Source organism: Anas platyrhynchos, chromosome 2 (assembly GCF_047663525.1).
Source record: "Anas platyrhynchos isolate ZD024472 breed Pekin duck chromosome 2, IASCAAS_PekinDuck_T2T, whole genome shotgun sequence".
NCBI classification, from domain to species: domain Eukaryota; kingdom Metazoa; phylum Chordata; class Aves; order Anseriformes; family Anatidae; genus Anas; species Anas platyrhynchos.
Window position 1 is genome coordinate 51,314,036 of NC_092588.1, and position 11,008 is coordinate 51,325,043.

At 39.0% G+C, this 11,008-nt stretch overlaps 1 long non-coding RNA gene across 1 annotated transcript; it reads right to left on the reverse strand.

Moving 5' to 3' along the window:
* Positions 1–4,116: 4,116 nt before the first annotated feature.
* Positions 4,117–9,487, reverse strand: LOC106014412 (uncharacterized). Its single transcript, XR_011807554.1, has 3 exons — positions 9,353–9,487; positions 8,482–8,605; positions 4,117–4,379 (listed from the first exon to the last, which is right to left on the reverse strand). It is a non-coding gene; the product is annotated as an uncharacterized lncRNA (long non-coding RNA).
* Between the last annotated feature and the right edge of the window lie 1,521 nt (positions 9,488–11,008).

The following is an 11,008-nucleotide window of genomic DNA, read 5'->3' on the forward strand; positions in this document are numbered from 1 at the left end:
GTACTTAGGCACGCACTGTTTATTTAAGACTTAGAACCTGAAGAAATAATTACTATCTCATTCAGTAGCATTACCACTACTACTGTTACTACCACGTTTCTGCTAAACATGTTTTGGTCAAACGTGATGCAGATCTAAGTTTGCTTTTTTAAAATCATAAAGATGGCAGAAACAATTTCATGATATTCTTGCTATGGCTGTAGAGGTGAAACAACAACAACAAAAAGACAAAAACAAAAATAAGAACTTAAGGAAGAAGAGCCCACAGAAATTCAGATTTTGCTGCACTGTGTTGACATGTAAGAAAGTCTAATTGAAGTAAACTGGCAGTACTGGGGTGGATACCATTTAACATGTCCTGAACGATGTCCATCACTGTCCCAAATGATGGGCAATATCAGCAAGCTCATTCCTACAGCCAAGTTAAGGTGACGCTTCAGTGTGCTGAAAGGTATGGTTGCCACTCACACGAAGCTCCACTAGCAGGAGAACTGAGCTGATTTACAAAGCTCAAAAGCAAATCCAAAGTCCTCCTCCAGAGATTGGGTAGTCCTATGATGTAGCCAGGCAGAGAGACAGCTCTGCATAAAAGGCCTTGAGGCTTTGGTCAATAGCAAACAGCCCACGAACCAGCAGTGTATGCCTTCAGCAATGGAAGCTGATCTCATGTAGGGCGGCTTTAGCACAAGTGTAGCCAGCAGGTTGAGGAATGTGATTATTCCCCTCTACACAGCACTGGAGAGGCTGCACCTGAAGTATTGTGCTCAGTTTAAGGCCACCCTGTCCAAGAGAGACATAGATGAGCTGGACTGAGTTCAGTGGAGGGCCATTGAGGTGGCTGGCAGCTAAAGCAAACAGCACATGAAGAAAGGGAGCAGAAGTTGCTTTGTTTGCAGAGAAAGCCAAGGGGAGGTCTAACTGCCCTCCACTGCTGAAACAGGGGTTATAGAGAAAGGAAACCAAACCCTTCTCAGAGGCCAAGAGTGAAAAGACAGAAACAACTTACATCCAGAGAAATTTGGGCTGGATATAGAAACATTTTTCTTTACAGCAAAAGTTCTGAAGTCTTGCAGCACATACCAAGAAAGCTTGTGGAAACTCCATCATTGGAGATTTTAAAAGCTTGACAGGTAAGTGCCCTGAGCAACCCTGATCTGACTTTGAAATCACTTCTGCTTTATAGCACAAGGATGGACTAGTTGACCTCCAAAAGTCCCATCTGATATAACCTTTCTATGTTACTATGCTTCTTTGAAATGATTTATTCACATGGGAAATTTAACTGTCTGGGATAAAAGAAAAGCCAAAGTTTACAAAATCCTATAAAACTGAGCAGAACTAATTAGAAAACAGTTTCTATACCACCACTCCAAACTCCTGATTTACATCCCTATAGCTAATTCTGCTAAGGTAAGCACTCCAAAGGACTGGTAAAAAAAGATCAAGGTCCAGAAAGGAAGTTTAATGCAATGGCATGGAGTGTGGCTAAGAGCAGGTACTGGAAGGCAGGATATATCTACCTTCTCTTCCCTGCCAGTCTCTGGAAATTGATTAAATGCGATGTCCAAATGCAGGTTTGCATCCTGGTGATTCGTCTTGGAGCACGGAAAATTTGAGCCCCAATTCCCACCTAGTCTTTGAAATACAGAGAGGAGCTGCCTGTAGGCTCTGTGTGCTGCAGTGTGGGGATCTGAGCTCTGAGAAGAGAGGCACCTTTGGCAGAAGATGCAGCCACTTGTGAGCAGAGCTGTGCCTTATGTCTGCAGTCCTTGAGAGCAGAGAAGTGGATAGAGAGCACTCATACCCCTCTCTTTTCCCAGGGTCTGCAGCCTGCCACCACCTGAAAGTGAACACAGACAGCCTTTCTTTCAGAAATGTTTAGGCAAGGCAGAGGATCCTTATCTTGTTGTTTCTTGATTCACTAGCATAGAGGTTAGACAGATTTTTGTGGAAGTAGAATATACTGCCTCAAAAGCAGCACGCTTTCTCCCACCCCAAAGTCTGAACAGCATCTCATGTCTTAGGACATGCTCTGACAGCCAGCCTACATCTTTTGAGGGAGGGAAAAGGAAAAATTCCCAACTCTGCTCTGAAAGCTCTTCTACTGCTAAGAAAACAATGTGTTTTTTTTTTGTTGTTGTTTGTTTGTTTTTGTTGTTTTGTTTTGTTTTGTTGTTTGTTTGTTTGTTTTTGAAAGGGAGAAGAATGGATGGAGGGAAGGAGACAGGAAGGGAAAGATGGAGGGAAAGAGAGAGGGAGGAAATTTTGGTTTGGTCTTAAAAGGCTTATTCTCTGCAAACAGACATAACACGCTTCTAGTAAAGTCTGGCTCTGTGGTTCTCACCAGTTTCTGACTGGGTAATTACTAATGCAAATACACACACACACACGCCAGAGAGTGAAGTGATGGGAGCAGCAATAAAAGTGACCTGGCTATAATGAGAAAAATGTTGACAGAAAATGTCTATTAAAACACTGATAGAGGAAAATGCCTTCCAGCCTGGGAACTAGGCCTGGGAACCAGGAACATCCTTGAAAGGCTCAGCGGGCCTTTTTGAAGCGCAGCTGAGTACCTAAGAACCAGAGACATTCTGAAGATGCCAACACTGAGGGCAAAAACAAGGAATTGTAGCAGCAAATTATCTCCTGAAAGAAAAAATATAGTCTGGAAAAGTAAAATTTTGTCCAGGAGAATAAGAAATGTCATCATCTGTTGGTTGCCTCTCTCTCTCTCTGTCTCTCTCTCTCTGAGAACTTCTCATGCATCAAGTTTTCTTTCCTTCAGCATCTCCTAAACAAACTGAATCTTCACAGAGGATGCCTGGCTGACTCTGAACTCTGTGATGTGGATGAACTTCCAAGTGAGATTGTGTTTGCTATTTTACTGGGCCCACTTCTGGGGGTTGGTCTCTTCTGAGACCATTTTTTGTTATTAACCCATTTCTGAGGCTAGTTTTCTTAATTTAGACCCTTTTTTGGTTGTTTGGCCCCCAGTTCTGGTTTTGTGAACTTTGTATCAGTAATTTTATGAAACATATATAATTTTAATATGTACATAGCATGTCCTAAGTATAGTCTTGAAAAGTTTAAACTATCATAAGTATAGTCATTCTTATAGCATTGATAAATTTGTAATCCATAACAAGTATATTCACTGCCATACTATTGATAAATTTGTTGAATCTGTAACGCTAATCTATTATTGCTGCTATATTACTGATTTTTACTATATCTAATAGCTTTCCTACTATCTTTAATTGCTGCTACTATTAATTAGTTCTATTCCCTCAATATTTACTACATAAATATATACTTGCTCCCTGGCAGTATAGCTTCTTATCTACATACGTATATTCACCTTATTGATCACAGTATGATGGTGGTGATTGCTGGACACCTGTAATAAACAGAAATCTTTGTAAAACAAAGTCTCTATGTCTATGTGTGTTTAGATCCAATGCACCCTCGCCTTCTGTACTTTCACATGGGACAAGAGGAGATCCTTCATTTCACAGGTACTGCCAAACTTTTTCTTTAGGAACGCTTCACCAGGTGGATTCCCCGTGCAAGGCATGAGGGCAGCTGCATCTCTGATTGACCATATCAGCAGTGACTGTGCTACAGAAAATAGGTTGGGAATAATAGCTCCTGATACTCCTTACTAAATAAGTGCTTGAGTGTTTTTGTGCTGGTAAGCCACTGCCTTTGTTACTCAGCAGTTCAGTGTTATGTGGTTGTCCTCTTTGTTCGCAGTGGCAGCATACACCAGAGTTACCTCTGTCTCTTGAAATGGGAGGTTTAGCTGTGGAAGTCTCTAGATAACTAGCTCCAGTGTATTTTTATTATTTTTTTTTTGTGTGTGTGTGTTGACTAAACTGTATTCTGATTCCACTTTATCTACTGGACAGCATATTTACTTGTGTAGCAAACCGTACAGAGAAATATTGTCTCTGTTACAGGACATTTCATCTACTAATGCCCTGGGACCTCAATAATAAATTATTTCAGGCTTGTGATGTCAAATATACACTTCCTTTGACTACACAAATAATTCTGTGTAAACTGATTTGTCCCTTTGCAATGGCCCTCTACAATGTTACCGGATATTCTGCATGCTTGCTAGAAAATCAGGAGTATTTATTAATCCAAGAAAACTCAGAATCCAAACTGTTGACAATGAATGTACATATGGTGGGTGTCTCTTCCAAAAGAAGATGGTCCAAGATGGTTGCTTAAGAGATGGGAGTGAAATCCATGCAGCCTTAAATTTCCATTTCCATGAAAGCACATCCTTAGTTCCAGACTTCTGTCAAATCTGCTTATGTTCTTCAAAACATGATGTACCACATCTTTTCCTTCACAGAGGTGAAATCCTGAGCCTATCAAATGAGGCAGAATGTGAATTAAGATAAGCGAGGATATATATTTTTAAAACACACTTTGCCAATGGGCTTCAAGCTCTTTCTTGTCCCTGTTACTGTGGCAGCTTCAATCAACCTGGAAGTTCATTATTTCTTTTTCAATTTATAAAAGCTGCACTCACATTATAAAGCAGAAGATAATCCTTGTGAGTTAAGATAAATCCATAGACAGAGCTCACTTTAGTTCTAATTACAATCTGCAAGTTTATTATGGAAAAATGTAAGTTGTATCATTTAATCTTTTATATTGCCAGCACTGAGCATATTATTTCTATATTATAAGTTTGCCTTTCACATATATAGCAATATAAAAAGGATTATTAACTTAAATCCTATATTGCAAACACTGATCCATACTGTGAAAGTAATTACATTACAGCAGTTAAATATATATGGGCATAGAGCTGTTCCTACCACAGTCAATAGCAATTTAGCCATTAACTTAAATGAAAGCAAGATTAGGCCTGTATTCTGAAAAAGGTAAAATGCATTTTTATAGCTACAGTTAAAGACAATGTCAAAAATAAATATAATGTATCAAATCATTCATTGTGTACAATTAACACTGGTATTTAAAAGAAAAGAAAACAAAAAAGCATTAAAATTAAAGGCATTTATACAATCAGTCAGAATATTCAGAACATCTGGACCAGGTAATAATTGTTTCAGATTGGATTTAAATTTCAACTTGGATTTAAGACCACATACTGATTAGCAGGGATTCCATCAAATCTCAGAGACACCAGAACTCTGACTAGGTGCTGGGGACTTACGCCTATGAGCTCCCCATGTGCAATGACCTTGATGTGGTGGATGGGCTCTGAAAATACCAGCTGGCATTATCCAGAGCTCCCTTTCTACATAAACTAGATCACTCAATAGTTCTCATTCAGAAGAAATTACACTGCATCCTTTCCATTTGTAGAACATCTTGGGCTGAAAGGTCTCAATTTAGAAATTAAAATCTGTAGTGACTGGCTCAACACATAAAGTAATCCCGGGTGGAAGATCCCTTTCCCCTTGCTGTTGAAGCAATACCATCACACACACACACACCACCCCAAAAAAAAAAAAAAAAAAAAAAAAAAGAGAGAATGAGAGAGAGGGAGAGAATATGCAAAGTGAACACAAAGAATCCCACAAATATTTGCAGAAGCACTTTCATAGGTCACCTAGAAGTGACATGCAGCAAGCTAAGTGTCTTAAATGAGAGCTAATGGATCTCACAGGTGCATGAAACTCTTGTGTTCAAGATTAAATGGCTTCACCAAGGATTAAGGATTTCCAGCTCTCTTTTGCCTTAGTTATTCCATGCAATCAGCTTAAATTGAGCATGTAGTGGGATTTTCTGAGAGATGAAAACGTGGAGTTTGATTTTCACAGGCTATGGCAGAGAAATGAACTTGTGTTTCTCCTAGCTAGCACTCTGACTTCTGTACAGTGTTATACTTTCTGATCACATCAGGGCTTTTGACAATTTGAATATGGATTTCTGGCTCCATCTCTATGTGAAGTAAACCCGTGCAACTTCTCTCTTAAATTATTTGTAACCAGGGACTAAAACCTGTTAGCTTCATCGAGTGGTAGCTGTAGGTCTAAAACAAAGGCCGAGAACTATCAGGAAACATAAACAAGACTTGGCAGAACTGGGAGTTAAATGCTGACTTCCAGCTCTGTGCAGATTCCCAGAGGCTGTTAGGCATTTTGTATTTTTGCAGAACATTGCCTGTCTTTGCAGTGCAGGAGATGAGGCAGTCAATTCAGCCAATATAAAGAAAATCTGGCAAAATTCAGTATACCAAGGAGGAATGAAAATATCAATGTTTTCTGCCCCAAGGAAAAGCTTGAGATTAAATAAGAACCAAACCAACCTTTTCCTGTCTCTGAAACCAAACATTAGCAAGGGTTTTTTTGATGCTTGAAAATACCTCTTTTATTTCTTTCTTATGGACATTGCTGAAGAAATGAGTGGGTGGTGATGTATTCAAAGCATATCTTGTCATGTCTAATTGACTATATAAAGAAATCAAATAGCCCCCTTCTTCAAAAATATATAGCACATTAATAAGAAATTATTATTTTATTGATAGAGCTGACTTTTTATTGGCTAGGAGGAAATAAAACATTATTGAAGCTAATCAGGTCCCAGTTTTTCCAAAATGATATGAAGAACAATTGTCAGTCAGCTGTCTAAAGCATCCATCAATCAATTAGTTTAATAGAAACAATGTCAATAGAATAAAATGTTGTCAGAGAATAAGTCTCATAGTTTGAAAAAACTGTGACTTTATTTTACAACTCTCCACAGTTTTTCTTGGGCTTTTTTAATTTTACAAATGGAGACCATTCTCTTCTGATAAAGTTCTAGCCAATTGACATTATCTATTAATTATTTTTATAACATATTCATTGCAGGATTTATTCAAGTAAGAAGTTATTGTATAATTTCCCTGATGGATGTGCTCATTTCATGAGTATTAGATTAGTGGAGTACACAATTTATATTAACATGCATGTATCATTAAAGAATACATTGTTTTCCAGCTGTCTTAAAACAAAAACAAACCTATGAGATACTGGCTTATTTTTGAGCTTCTACTCATCTGAATAGTTCCTGTTAATAATATTGTTCATGTGGGTTACATAATTTAATCTACACATTTTTTGTGTGTGTGTGTTTATTTTGCTTTGTCTCCTGGAACACAAATACATACACTTTTTTTTTTCTTGAGATTTTTTTTTGAGAAATTTTCTTTCATTTTGTTGTTAACTGTAATCAGAAACAAACAAAAAGGGCAACACTTCTTGTCTAAGGTCAGTTAACATGTCTATGCTATCAAGAACACTCCTGTACTTCTAGGAGAATCGAAAGGAGGATCTAATGATAGGTCTTTCATTCCAAATCCTTTAATGTCAATTAACTCTTCTAACTAACAAAAAGACTGAATATTTTCAGGGTGACAAAAGGGCACCACAGACTTTTGAGATTTCATGCCAAATTAATAGTTTCTATTATTTCCATTGTCCAAGTAGCCTGGAAGCCCCTGTACTCACAGTCATGGGTGTTACTAATTCAACAAGTCCACTGCCCCCATTTGCATCTCCAAGGATTACATTTTCTCATTGTTGCATTAAGACTCATTTATATTTACAACTCTGAAAGATGGGAGGGTTTCAGAAGAACACAAAAAAAGCTCAGTGTTATATTGCTGGGAACCAGATGTTCTTCTAGCTCAAAGCTACAAACCAAAGTGATGAGGAAGGTAGAACTTTCAGTAATCCCGGTCCTCTCCAGATCCACAGTGGGATATGTTGAATTTCATCAGCCTGCTTTAAAATCAAGATGCAAAATGGCTCTGTGACAGGATGATGGACAGCAAGGTTTGTCTCAAAATGACAGCAGTACATGACCATGGATTTCTTCTACAACAGTTGTGAAGAAATCCTGACTTCCATAGCAAAGATCTATCTTTAGTTTCCAAAACAGGATTTAATACTTAACTTCAAAACTGTGACTGTAAACTCAGCACTCCACAGTCACCTAATCCTAGTGGCACCTTAACCAATTAACTACTTTCTGACCCAAAGAGCTAGGAAGAAGTGGTACAAAGGAGAGCAATGCCTCAATCACCTATGAGGACCTAACTTCTAGGGTCTCATGTCAGGCTTGCTTTGATATTGCATCCTCCATGAAAGCCACTTTTCTTTCTGTACTATTTCACCATTTCCACAGGAAGAGGTAAAAATTAGTGTCAGCAGTCTCAGCCTCAGGAGAAGGTTTCCTACTTCATGGACAAATACTCTGTGGGTTCCAGCACCCACACCTCATGTTTTTCCCATATTCCAGAGGGAAAGCAGTGCTTCATGTCCTGATCAAGCACAGAAGATATGTGGCTTGCTTCACTCAGACAACAGTCCTACCTTTTGGATCCAGGATCTTGCCTGCAACCTTGGTTCAGGCACCTGGACCTGCATTGTGGGTGATATCCAGGTTTGCCTTTACCTGGAGCTTATTATCAATGGAGTGAGGCAGCCCCCATTCCCCTTGCAGGACACTCACCTTCCCCATCTGAAGCACTGAACTCTCTTTTTGTACAAATGGTGCCAAATGGTGAGCTTTGGTTTCCAGGCAGGTGGCCAGGCACCTCGAGACCAAACCACATATGTTCTTTAAGAAAATCATCCTGTTTGGGTAAGCATTTGTAAAGATAAATAAAATTCCTCTGTTATTTTTTAATGACTAAATCTACAATAAGTTTCTGATAGTGGTTGATTTTAGAGGAAGTTTTCAGCAGCTCTCAGGTTAGGACTGCATTTAGAAAGCCAGCTCATGCATATGCAGCTAATAGTAAATAAACAAGTGTCTCTCTAATTAAAGCACATCTAGAGAAGTCTAAACTAATTTAACATCTAAATGACTGATTACAAAGGGGTGAGGGAAACCCAGAAATATTAGCCTTTTTAAAAATTCTTTGGCATAAGAACTATAAGATGGAAGGAGATAAGCATCAAAACATCTAATATTATAAATAAATAAATAAATAAAACAATAAAACAATATGCTAAGACAAAGTTATGGAAAGAGATAGAAGTCTGTGTGCCCTGAAAGTGAAAAGACATGGCAAAAACGTGCTCAGCCTTCCCAACATGCTATTAACATCTGAGCAAAACACTACTGAAATGTTACAAACTAATTAAATTGAGCATACAAGGGAACCAATGGGAATAAATTATTATGCAAATACAAGGTTTTCACCACAGAAAGCTGCTGCTGGGAGTCAGTGTGGTGTTAAGCAAGGAGCACGGGGCGGAGGGGGGGGGGGGGCAGGCACCCCAGCACCACAGCAGTACAGCCGGCTGGGGATGAACCCCATTGCAGAAAATGGGATAAAATCCCTTGGAAGGAGGGAAGCTAGGGAGGAAAAATGTACCTGGAACTTCCCACAAAGGGAAAAGGAGGCTGGTGCAGACTGCTAAAGAAACAGTGCCATCTGCCGCGTATTCCCTTATGGCAGGAAGCTGATTTTAGCTGCCTCCTGCCCTGCTGACGTGATGGCAACAAATCTGACAAGTCCCCATGGACAGCTGAGATGAGGAGGGCAGGAACCCAGCCTTTGCCCTTCTACCCAAATGTGTTTATAGGTCTGCTAGGGAAAATAAATAAATAAATAAATAAAATCAAAAAAACATTCCTGGAGTTTCCTTACTAAGTTGTTGCCTGTTGAAATAAAGGTTTTCTTTCTCATGGTATAACAGGACCCCATGCTCAGACACTCGGTGAAGGATCAGTCTGCTGTAAAGCAGTCTGTCAGCAAGACATACAGAATGAATGTGTAAACAGGAAAACAGCTGCCACCCAATCTCTTTTTTTGTGCTGGATTCCTGTCACCTTGCAAAAGGGCTCTCTGTTTCTTGTGCAAGTCTGGTGTTGGTTTCAATCCATACTTTTTTGCTCAGTCCCTCTCACAATGTTCATTACATCCCTGAATGCTTTTGTACATTATATTATCTAAAGCAATTACAAAAGTCTAATCAATATTATGAATTTTTATAATGACTTTCATCATTAGCTCTAAATACTCATTTATTTTTGTCAGGATTAAACCTGACAAAACCCATGAAATACAGGTGCCACCAGTCTATGCAAAACTCTTGTGGGTTTAAGTCTGTCATTCATAAATCCAAGTTTACACTTCTAATACTTTTAGCCTCTAGACTGAACAGCCTCACTTCTTTAAAGAGTTCCCCGGAACATATCCAGGACAGAACAGGAATAGAGTTTTGATAAGGTGATTCCCTGTCCTATGACCTCCCTCCAGATGTTCAAATTACTCCTTAAGAACAATTTGCAGGATGGGTAGTCTAACATAATTAGTTCAGGCAGTGTTATATTAAATAGGTCCCATTCAAAATAAAAATAATAATAAAAAAAATCTTCATACCAGGAAAAAGGTCTTTGAAAATGGGGAAGTGCTATTCCTGACACAGTCCAGCACTGACTCATTTTCCTCATTAGGCTATCACTCAGGCACCTATTCTTTTTGCACATGTGTTGCAGAATCCCTAGGATTTGTCTGCTGTGGGTGTCAAACTTCAGTTTTCTCTTAATTTACAGACTTCCAAGCTGTCCTCTATGTCCCTGGCTACTGTTCCCAGACTCATTAACGACACTGGAGGCGAGGCTTTTGGAACTAGGCAGTGTGGGATTCTGAGGCAACAGATGCTCCGAGATAACTCAGAGATGCTTCATGCTGTAGACCTGATCTTTGCAATCAAGGGTCTAAATTTGAATTTCAGAAAGAAATAAAACTTTTGGTGAAGTTTTAGTGATGTAGAGAGCTAAACTCCAAAAACTGAACTCAGTTCATGCATGGGTTCACAACCTGAATCCTGCTCTCTCTAGGTAATGAATGAATTCACACGCCGTCACTAAAATACCTGAATCACAGGTGCCTTAGCACACAGGGCCCTGTAGGCTGTATCAACAATGTATTTCCTGTGACTTTCTTTTGAATAGGAATTTCTCTGTCTTCTTTCTTTTGGCTTCTTTGAACTTGATATTATGATTTTAGATTGGAATAGCTATA